The following is a 12,101-nucleotide window of genomic DNA, read 5'->3' on the forward strand; positions in this document are numbered from 1 at the left end:
GCGGAGACGGGATTTGAACCCGTAACCTCAAGGTTATGAGCCTTGCGAGCTACCAAGTTGCTCTACTCCGCGATAAAGAAAAGAATTGATAACTAATGAACAAAAACAAAGATGGAATGCGTCCCTTTACCATATCTTATAAATAGAATAAACCATTTATACATAACGGTAAAGGGACCCTCCTATGATCGCTGATAATAAAATGAAAAAAATGAAGATAATTGGAAATCCTTACCAACTGGATCTTGTTGCACCCGGCAAGAAACATGCATGAACCATTTCCCGAAGTATGTGTCCAGATAATCCAAAGTCTCGATAATTAGCTCTCGGTCTTCCGGTCGAAAAACAACGTCGATGAAGACGTATAGGTGCACTATTACGCGGTAGTGATTCTAATTTTCCATGAATTTCCCATTTCTCACTTAACGACGGAACTTTGCTTATTTCTTTTTTTGAGGATCGGCGAATCAAATGATATTTCTGTTCCAATTTTTGTCTCTTCTTTTCCCTCTGAATAACACTTTTCCTTGCCATAATGGTTAATTTGCTATTAGCATCAATGATAGAAGTCGGATCCTAGATGTATAAGTGGCTTCTCTTCCCTATAGAAGGAAATGAGATTCTTGCCAGATATATATAATAAAGAATTCAATTAACCGAATTTGCCCGATGTAGAGGCAATTAAGAAGGCTGCATAAGTAAATATATAACCTACGGAAAAGTGGGCTAGTCCAACCAATCTTGCTTGCACAATGGAAAGAGCCACTGGTTTATCTCTCCATCGAATCAAATTAGCCAAAGGTGTACGTTCATGAGCCCATGCCAAAGTTTCAATCAATTCCTGCCAATATCCGCGCCAAGAAATTAAGAACATAAATCCAGTAGCCCAAACAAGATGTCCAAACAAGAACATCCATGCCCAGACTGATAAACTATTCATACCAAAAGGGTTATATCCATTGATAAGTTGTGAAGAGTTCAACCATAGATAATCTCTTAACCATCCCATCAAATAGGTAGAAGATTCATTAAACTGTGAAATATTACCCTGCCATAGTGTAATGTGTTTCCAATGCCAATAAAAAGTAACCCATCCAATGGTATTTAACATCCAGAAAACTGCCAAATAAAATGCGTCCCAAGCGGAAATATCACAAGTTCCGCCTCGTCCCGGGCCATCACAAGGAAAACTATAACCAAAATCTTTTTTATCAGGCATTAACTTAGAACCACGCGCATCCAAAGCACCTTTTACTAAAATCAAAGTAGTTGTATGTAAACCAAGAGCAATAGCATGATGAACCAAGAAGTCTCCAGGCCCTATTGTTAAGAATAGAGAATTACTATTCTCATTTACAGCGTTTAACCAACCAGGCAACCATATGCTTCGTCCCGCATTGAACGCCGGACTGTTCGTTGAAGATAAAAGTATATCGAACCCATAGGAAGTTTTACCATGAGCAGATTGTATCCATTGGGCAAATATAGGTTCAATCAAAATTTGTTTCTCCGGAGTACCAAAAGCAAGCATGACATCGTTATGGACATAAAGTCCCAGAGTATGGAACCCCAGAAAGAGGCTAGCCCAACTTAAGTGGGATATGATAGCTTCTTTATGGTCTAACATTCTTGCCAAGACATTATCTTGATTCTGCTCTGGATTATAATCTCTAATAAAAAAGATAGCTCCATGAGCAAAAGCCCCTGTCATAATGAAGCCTGCTATATATTGATGATGAGTATATAAGGCAGCTTGAGTAGTAAAGTCTTGCGCTATAAACGCATAAGCAGGTAAAGAGTACATGTGTTGTGCTACCAAGGAAGTAATAACCCCTAAAGAGGCTAGAGCAAGACCTAATTGAAAATGAATTGAATTATTGATTGTATCATAAAGACCCTTATGCCCACGCCCCAATCTACCCCCCGGAGGAGTATGTGCTTCTAAAAGATCTTTAATACTGTGACCAATCCCGAAATTAGTTCTATACATATGGCCAGCAACTAGAAAAATAAACGCAATAGCCAAATGATGGTGTGCAATATCAGTTAACCATAAACTTTGAGTTTGCGGATGAAATCCTCCGAGAAGTGTTAGAATAGCAGTTCCTGCTCCTTGAGGGGTACCAAATATATGATTATTGGAATCTGGGTTTTGAGCATAAAGATTCCACTGACCTGTAAAAAATGGACCTAATCCCTCGGGGTGCGGCAAGATATCTAATAAATTGTTCCATCGAACGGATTCCCCCCTGGACCCCGGAATAGCAACATGAACTAAATGCCCTGTCCAAGCCAAGGAACTTACTCCGAATAGTCCTGACAAATGATGATTGAGGCGGGATTCGGCATTTTTAAACCACGAAACACTCGGTTTCCATTTTGGTTGTAGGTGTAACCAACCTGCTATTAAAGATATAATAGAAAGTATTAATAGAAAAATAGCTCCAGTATAAAGATCCCCATTAGTACGTAAACCGATTGTATACCACCACTGATAAACACCAGAATAGGCTATATTAACAGGACCTAGAGCACCCCCTCGAGTAAAAGCTTCTACAGCTGGTTGACCAAAATGAGGATCCCAAATTGCATGAGCAATAGGTCTTACATGTAAAGGATCCTGTACCCATGTCTCAAAATTACCTTGCCAAGCTACATGAAAGAGATTCCCGGAAGTCCACAGAAAAATGATTGCTAATTGCCCGAAATGAGAAGCAAAAATATTCTGATAAAGACGTTCCTCAGTAATATCATCATGACTTTCGAAGTCATGTGCGGTAGCAATACCAAACCAAATACGACGAGTAGTGGGGTCTTGAGCTAAGCCTTGACTAAAGCTTGGAAATCTTAATGCCATAATGATTTTCAAATCCTCCTAGCTATTATCCTACTGCAATAATTCTTGCTAAGAAGAATGCCCATGTTGTGGCAATTCCACCTAGAAGGTAATGTGTTACTCCTACAGCACGTCCTTGTACAATGCTCAAGGCTCTGGGCTGAGTAGCAGGAGCAACTTTTAATTTATTATGAGCCCAAACAATGGATTCAATAAGTTCTTGCCAATAACCACGCCCGCTGAATAGAAACATTAAACTAAAAGCCCATACAAAATGTGCACCCAAGAAAAAAAGACCATATGCAGATAATGAAGAACCATAAGACTGAATTACCTGGGATGCCTGCGCCCATAAGAAATCACGAAGCCACCCATTAATGGTAATGGAACTCTGCGCAAAATTTCCTCCTGTGATATGAGTTACTATCCCTTGATCACTTATACTACCCCAAACATCTGACTGCATTTTCCAACTGAAATGGAATATAACTACGGAAATTGAATTGTACATCCAAAATAGTCCTAAGAAGACATGATCCCAAGCGGATACTTGGCATGTCCCCCCTCTTCCAGGTCCATCACAAGGGAAACGAAAACCTAGATTTGCTTTATCCGGTATCAATCGTGAACTACGAGCAAATAGAACACCCTTTAAGAGTATCAATACTGTTACATGAATTGTAAATGCATGAATATGATGGACCAAAAAATCCGCAGTTCCTAAAGGAATAGGTAACAAAGCAACTTTACCGCCCACTGCTACTAAATTTTCACCTCCCCAAGTCAAACTGGTACTTGTTGCTGCACCTGGGGCTGTTGTGCCAGGTGCTAAAGCGTGGGTATTTTGTATCCATTGAGCAAAGATCGGCTGTAATTGTATAGCAGTATCTGAAAACATATCTTGAGGGCGCCCTAATGCGCTCATGGTATCATTATGAATATACAAACCAAAACTGTGAAAACCTAAAAAGATACATACCCAGTTAAGATGTGATATGATTGAATCACGATGTCTAAGGACACGATCTAATAGATCGTTGTATCGAATAGTCGGATCATAATCTCTTACCATAAAAATCGCTGCATGCGCAGCAGCACCGACTATGAGAAATCCACCAATCCACATGTGATGTGTAAACAATGACAGTTGTGTACCATAGTCAGTAGCTAGGTATGGATAAGGAGGCATAGAATACATATGGTGAGCTACAACAATGGTCAAAGAGCCTAACATAGCTAGATTAATAGATAATTGAGCATGCCATGACGTTGTTAGAATCTCATATATACCTTTATGACCCTGGCCTGTAAATGGACCTTTATGTGCCTCTAAAATGTCTTTTATATTGTGACCAATACCCCAGTTGGTCCTATACATGTGACCCGCTATCAAGAAAAGAATTGCAATAGCTAAATGATGGTGTATAATATCGGTCAGCCATAAACCTCCAGTTACTGGATCTAATCCTCCACGAAAAGTAAGAAATTCTCCGTATTTTGACCAATTCAAGGTAAAAAATGGGGTTGCTCCCTCGGAAAAACTCGGATAAAGTTGAGCCAAAAGATCCCGATTTAGGATAAATTCATGAGGAAGTGGTATCTCTTTGGGATCTACTGCAGCATTTAGAAATTGGTTAATCGGTAAAGATACATGTATTTGATGTCCTGCCCAAGAAAGAGACCCCAACCCTAGGAGCCCTGTCAAATGGTGATTCAACATAGATTCTACATCTTGGAACCAAGCCAATTTTGGAGCAGCTTTGTGATAATGAAACCAACCAGCAAAAAGCATTAAGGCTGCAAAGACCAATGCACCAATTGCAGTACAATAGAGTTGTAATTCATTAGTTATTCCAGATGCTCTCCAAATCTGAAAAAAACCAGAGGTTATTTGTATTCCTCGGAACCCCCCCCCTACATCACCATTCAATATTTCTTGACCCACTATTGGCCAAACCACCTGAGCACTAGGCCTAATGTGAGTAGGATCACTTAACCATGCCTCATAATTGGAAAAACGAGCACCATGAAAATACATGCCACTCAGCCAAAGAAAGATGATAGAGAGTTGGCCAAAATGCGCACTAAAAACTTTTCGGGAAATCTCCTCTAAATCATTAGTATGGCTATCAAAATCATGAGCGTCAGCATGTAGGTTCCAGATCCAAGTAGTAGTATCTGGTCCCTTAGCTATTGTTCTTGAGAAATGACCAGGTTTTGCCCATTCCTCAAAAGAAGTTTTTATAGGATCCCTATCTACCAAAATTTTAACTTCTGGTTCCGGTGAACGAATAATCATTGAGTCCTCCTCTTTCCAGACAACACATACAAAGAGACCTGCCAACATAAAACAGAATTAGTGAACTTATTAGAGATGTTTCTATTGAGTTTTGTTCTCTCCTATCTCTCATGTATTGGATATCTTAGTAAATTTCATTTCTTTAGTTTTTCACTAGAACAATTATGATCTCGAAGTCAATTCGGGGCAAGTGTTCGAATCTATTATGACATAAGAGTGAGGCGCTCAACGGACCTATTTTAATCTTCTAAGACCTTTTTGGGAACTCTGAATGGAAGTTCAATAATTTTTCGTGCAGCCTAATCAAATGTATTCAGATTTTATTCTAATTCTATTCCTTAGATTTTATTTTTTTTTTTAGATAAAGTATAAGTATGTACTCTATTTCAAATTGAGCAGGCATTAGCATTCATTATTAGGCAATATACCTATATTTTATTTCTTTTTTTGAAGGTCTCTTTTCTTAATTTGATTGAATATTAGTTTAAATAACAGAAAAAAGGAGAAAATTATCTACTGTATCCACATCTCGTTTATTTCTATGAAATACTAGACAAAATCGAACAAAATTAGAAGGGATATATTTAAATTATGTGATTGGTCGTTCCTATAGAAATGATTTTTGAATTTGATAGGGACAAGAAACAAGAATTTATAACAATATATATTTATCTATCTATATCTTTATATAGATAGATAAATATATAAGAAAAAAAAGAAACAGAGTGTTCTTATTCAAAACGCCCTGTGATCTTCAACCAATTCTGTGCTGCAATATAATTACCGGGGGTGAGAGCTATAGCTTGTTTCCAATATTCAGCGGCTTGATTAAACCAAGACTCCGCAACTTCTGAGTCTCCCTGCCGAATGGCCTGTTCTCCTCGGTCGAAATAGGTGAGTCAATTCCTTTCCTTAGAACCGTACTTGAGAATTTCCTGACTCATACGGCTCAGTAGTCAATTCTTTTTTTGTTCTATTATCTTGAAGTTAACTAAAAGAAAAAAAGAAATTATTAATATGAGTTTCAAACTTTCATTTTTACTAATAAATAAAGAATTTCAAAGAATTTCATCTTTTTTTTTAGTTTTATCTTTTCTCCTACCTTCAGAAAAGGGAATCAAGCATTGGCATTAACGCCCTAATTCTAATTTTCTGAAAGGTAACTATCTCGATTTTATATATCATATACAAAAATATATGATAGATTCATTTCTATAGAATCTTGGTAAAAGTTTTTTCTTTCTTATCTTATAAGTTCTTATAAGTAAAGAGAAAATACTTTCTATCTTTGGGATTTGATACTACACCGCTGCTCAAAATACCAGGGGATCCTTTTTATTACATAAGTGGATTCCTGACTTCTTTATTTATCATGAGATAAGGAAGCAGTTTTTATTATATCGATTGAAAACCGTGTTAATTGATCCTTACGATGCTTCCTTTATCAATTAGATCTTTTATCCATAGAAAAAGAGGGTATCTAGACATATCGATTTCTTCATATTTTTACTTCTATGAAGTTTCTTTGCTACAGCTGATAAAAATCGTTGTTTTGAACGATATATATATGTAGAAAGCCTTTCTTATTTATAATTATTTATATTTCTATATTTCTTATATTAAAATTTGTGGATTTGCTTGTTCTTTTCTTTTTTCTTTCTATAGTGGAGATAGTCGCACGTAATGACAGATCACGGCCATATTATTAAAAGCTTGGGGTAAAAATGGGTTTCGTTCGAGCGCCCGAAAATAATATTCCAAAGCTTTAGTATGTTCTCCGTTACTTGTGTGAATAAGGCCTATGTTATAAAGTATATAACTTCGATCATAGGGATCAATTTCCAGTCGCATAGCCTCATAATAATTCTGTAAAGCTTCTGCATAATTTCCTTCAGATTGAGCTGACATCCGTTACGGTCGTCATTCGGTTCAAAGAATCTCCGCTCCAGAACTGTACGTGAGATTTTCATCTCATACGGCTCCCCCCTTATGTGTGTAATGAGAAAAATCCATCAAATCAAAAAATATTCCAGTATTCTCATTCTCAACTGAACAGAGCTAGTGTTTTTACAATAAATCTCTAGCCAACCTTCCTGTCAAAAATTATTTCTTAACATTAAGTATGTAGGTACTTGATAAAAAAAAATAAGAACTTCAACAATTTCTTTGTCCTCTACGCTGCTTAATTTCCTGGAATTAGTCACCTCAATAATCTTCGATGGTTCTATGGGTATCCAAAATATGAACGAGATGGATATTTATTGTCCCAACCATTCCTGTTAGTCCCAATCTCGATAAGCCATGGATATAGATAGATACAAAGTTTTCGTGTCCTTGATTCCCAAGCGTAGTGCTTCTTTCCCAATGTTGCCTATCAGTACTAGTAATTTGGGGTTGACCTAACCCCATAAGTATAGGTATAACCTTTCGCTTAATACTAGAAACCTAAAATTCAAGCATATAAGGCTTCATTAATCGAGGATACACGACAGAAGGAATTAATCCTTTTATTTACAAATTTCACCTTCAACACGCGTGGGGTTTTTCCATTCCATTTTTTTTTGACCGAAATCGGTCAAAAAAAATGGAATCAAATCACACCATCTCTGTAATAAGTGAATGCCCTTTTTTCTCCTGAAGTTGTCGGAATTATTCGTAATAAGATATTGGCTACAATTGAAAAGGTCTTATCTATAAAATTTTCATTTATCCGAGATCTAGGCATAGGTAGAAATCCATTCTATAATTTAATTAATCATGGTGTGAGAAATCAATCCCACAAATAAAGGAATTGTATAATTATAATACAGTGCGAAATAACGTAAAAATGAACTCATCAATCAAATTTGTTTATCCTAAGACCTTGTAGGAGGTTTTTTTTTAATTTTACTTTGTATTTTTATAGTTTGAATAGGTTTTATGCATTTATGAAAAATAGGATTGATTCACTATTCAACATTCAACCGGTTTCTGGGCATCATTATATAGGAGAGATGGCCGAGTGGTTCAAGGCGTAGCATTGGAACTGCTATGTAGGCTTTTTGTTTACCGGGGGTTCGAATCCCTCTCTTTCCGAATCTTTACCAAATTCATCAATATTACTCATCCCAATGCATACCATTATTTCATATTTCAAATTTGTTTGTTGATATGGACAACTTTATATTCCTCATTTTTCGGTAATACAAAAAATAGTGGATAACGGGTGGGCAAGGAATAAAAATTTTCGCATATCCATGTCTATGATATATGAATAGCAGAAAATCCTTGTAAAAAAAACTCTTGTTATTTTAGTTAAGTTTAAGTTTGACGAGAATAATATTCTACAACCAGTAATTCATTTATTTTCAAACCAACCCATTTATTATCTATTATTTGATTAATTAAACCTTTATATTGGAAAGGGTGAACAGTCAAATGATTTGGCAATTTCTCATGGGGGGCTGAATCAAAATAATTTTGAATAAGAGTTTTAGATTTTTGTTCATCCTTTGCTGTAATAATATCTTGAGGTTTACAACGATAACTTGGTATATCCACTATACGACCATTAACTAAAACATGTCTATGGTTTATAAATTGGCGGGCTTGAGGAATAGTCGCAGCCATACCCAATCGAAAAAGTATGTTATCCAAGCGCATTTCAAGTAGTTGTAATAAAACCTGACCAGTTGATCCTTTAGCTTTTCCGGAGATACGAACGTATTTAAGCAATTGTCGTTCTGTAAGACCATAATGAAAACGCAATTTTTGTTTTTCTTCTAAACGAATACGATATTGAGATTTTTTACTGAAGCGCAATTGATTTCGAAATTCGTTTTTGACTGTTGGCCTTTTACTAGTAAGTCCTGGTAAATATCCTAGACGACGTATTTTTTTGAAACGAGGTCCTCTGTAACGTGACATAAAAACTCCTTTTTTAAAATGAAAAATCTTATAAATCGAAATGAAAACTAAACGAAATGAAAAATATTATAGAATTCTAAATGAAGCGAAATCTACTAAAGTTTTATAGTACAAAGAAGAATTAGATGAATTTTATCAATATCCGAATTTATTGTATATAAAAGAATACAAAAAAGTAGGTTAATTTCTTGATTTCTTCCGCAGAGATCGAACTCTCCCAATTTTTTATTTCTAAAAAAGATATTATCAATTATGTAAAAAACAAATAGAGAAAAGCCGGTTATCGGATTCGAACCGATGACCATCGCATTACAAATGCGATGCTCTAACCTCTGAGCTAAACCGGCTAATGTAAACGAAATATACATATGCAGAAGAATTGAATGGGATCTTAGTTATCAATTTTTAGTTATTTATAACAAAATTCAAATTAATACAAACATCAAAAATAGAGAAAGAAAATATAGAAAATCAAACCCAATTTTTATTATTTCTATTATTTATTTTATCTGATAACATAAAGTGCAAGATAATAATTAATATTATATTAATATAATTTATTTAATATAATTTATTTCGATCTACTATTCTAGATATATATTATTAAATTGATTTCTTTCAAAAAGATTATTTATTAGTACTTAAAGTAAATTTGAATAAATATAAATTTTAGTAAATATTTATTAAGGAATTCCATATTTCTAAGTAAATGTCTAATTCTATATTATATTCAATTAAAAGAATGGTTTTTTTTAGCCACTAGATTCGTTTTAGTTATATAAATTGTATATGAATAAATGGATTGTTTATTTTCTTTTTTTTTTTAAGCAAAAACAAAAAAAAAAAAAGAATCGACCATTCGAGTATTCTAAATTGTATGAAAAAAGAAGATAAGTAGGTACATAGAAGATAAGTAGATATGTGGTCTATATCTGTGTATATTGAATTGTTAATATATAGATATTAGAATTAGTTCTGATTCAAACAAATAAAGGTATCCAATATAGATGAAATAAAATCTATAAAATTGGAGAAAGGGGTTTTTAATATTTAATAAAATAATATGTATTTAATGAATTCAAAAGTTCCCGCATAATTCTCATAATAGAAATGAAAAAAAAAGCATTCTATTATAATCAGATTCAAATAAAAAAAAAGATGGGGATATGGCGAAATTGGTAGACGCTACGGACTTAATTGGATTGAGTTTTGGTATGGAAACTTACCAAGTAATAATTTTCAAATTCAGAGAAACCCTGGAATTCACAATGGGCAATCCTGAGCCAAATCCTGTTTTCTGAAAACAAATAAAAATTCAGAAAGTGATAATAAAAAAGGGATAGGTGCAGAGACTCTATGGAAGCTGTTCTAACAAACGAAATTGACGACTTTTTTTATTGCATTAGTAAAAGAATCCTTTCACCAAAATTACAGGAATGGATCAAAGATAAACATTTAGAAACATATATATATACTGAAATACTCTTTCAATTTGTTACTTTTTATTTTATTATTGAAGATCTATTTGTGATAAAAATATTCACAAATGAAAAATGTGAATCAAATCAATTCGAAGTTGAAGAAAAGATGGAATATTTATTGATGAAATTATTCACTTCATCATAATCGGCTAAAACCCTTGAAGAACTGATAAATCAGATGAGAATAAAGATAGAGTCCTATTCTACATGTCAATACCGACAACAATGAAATTGAAAGTAAGAGGAAAATCCGTCGACTTAAGAAATCATGAGGGTTCAAGTCCCTCTATCCCCAAAAATACTTTTTCATTTTCTAATTTTTTTCCTATATCCTCTCTATCTTGAAGTCCTTATTTATGTGTTTTATTCGATTTATTATTTCCCAACGAAATTGGAATTTTTATTTTCATCAATTTCCTATCTATCATAATTTTCTTATCTATCATAATGACAAGGGACGAGTTTTGGAATAGATATAAATATATATGTGAAACACATAGAATTTTTTTTAATCAGAAATGTATAAATTAATATCTTATTTTTTAGCAAGGAATTTTCATATGCGTAATTAACGATTAACAATAAAAAATAATTATTACTGCGGAAACTCACTTACAAACTTTTTTTTTACTTAGTTGATATAGATTCATTAACATAGATTTTAAAAATCTTTTAAAATCAAAGTATTAAGCTTCAAGAATGGTCGGGATAGCTCAGTTGGTAGAGCAGAGGACTGAAAATCCTCGTGTCACCAGTTCAAATCTGGTTCCTGACACAAGATTCATTTGTATGAGTATCTATCCCCCATATTCATTTTAATGAATATGGGGGATAGATACTCATACAAATTTGTGTTCTTCTAGATTCTGATACATAACATATTTCTTTGATCTATTTAGGTATCTGTAGATATACTTTTCCTAGATGATTAAAGAATAGATGCAATTTTTTATTAGGTATATTCGCTTATCTATAGTATCTATATATATATAGATATAGATATATAGATAATGAATTCTTTATCTATTTTTTTCCTTTTTTTTCTGCGATACAAAAAAAGGTTTCTATTTCCATAATATTCGAGTGGTTTAATTAGTTGGTTAAAAGACCTAAAAGTCGAAGTTCTGGGGTGGAGTGAGAATATTAAGAATTCATCTGAGAAGGATTACCAAAATAGAATCGAGCCCTTTTCTTTGTGTTTTTTTTTTCGTGGCCGTATAATTGATGGTGATGTGCACGTTATATAGTTTATTATAAAGATAAAGAATTAGTTTATTATAAAGATAAAGAATTTTTGCAGTTCATCCTATTTCTTTTATTGGCTTGGCTGATAAGAACTCAGTATTGTTTTTGTTTTAGAATCTTAAGAAACTCCTATCCATCCTATTTTAAACCCTATAATTATTCATTCTATTATTTCTGAATTTTGTGATTTCTCACATAATAATATCTGAATGCAACTTCCATTACTCTGCCTGATTTAATGTCAATCAATTATTTTGTCTGATCTATAACAGAATGTACTTATATTCTTTGACTGGGGTTGCAGAAGTTTGGATTAGTTTATTATTTTTATCAT

At 33.7% G+C, this 12,101-nt stretch overlaps 3 non-coding genes across 3 annotated transcripts; 2 read left to right on the top strand and 1 right to left on the bottom strand.

The window, feature by feature from the left end:
- The first annotated feature begins 8,122 nt into the window (after positions 1-8,122).
- On the top strand, positions 8,123-8,210 carry TRNAS-GGA (transfer RNA serine (anticodon GGA)). Its single transcript has one exon. It is a non-coding gene; the product is annotated as a tRNA-Ser (tRNA).
- A 1,105-nt stretch (positions 8,211-9,315) lies between these two features.
- On the bottom strand, positions 9,316-9,388 carry TRNAT-UGU (transfer RNA threonine (anticodon UGU)). Its single transcript has one exon. It is a non-coding gene; the product is annotated as a tRNA-Thr (tRNA).
- Positions 9,389-11,224: 1,836 nt separating this feature from the next.
- On the top strand, positions 11,225-11,297 carry TRNAF-GAA (transfer RNA phenylalanine (anticodon GAA)). Its single transcript has one exon. It is a non-coding gene; the product is annotated as a tRNA-Phe (tRNA).
- Positions 11,298-12,101: the final 804 nt, after the last annotated feature.

This window comes from Vigna unguiculata, unplaced genomic scaffold (genome assembly GCF_037176805.1).
Source record: "Vigna unguiculata cultivar grain cowpea cultivar isolate G323 ecotype 2 unplaced genomic scaffold, ASM3717680v1 ptg000431l, whole genome shotgun sequence".
Classification (NCBI taxonomy): Eukaryota; Viridiplantae; Streptophyta; class Magnoliopsida; order Fabales; family Fabaceae; genus Vigna; species Vigna unguiculata.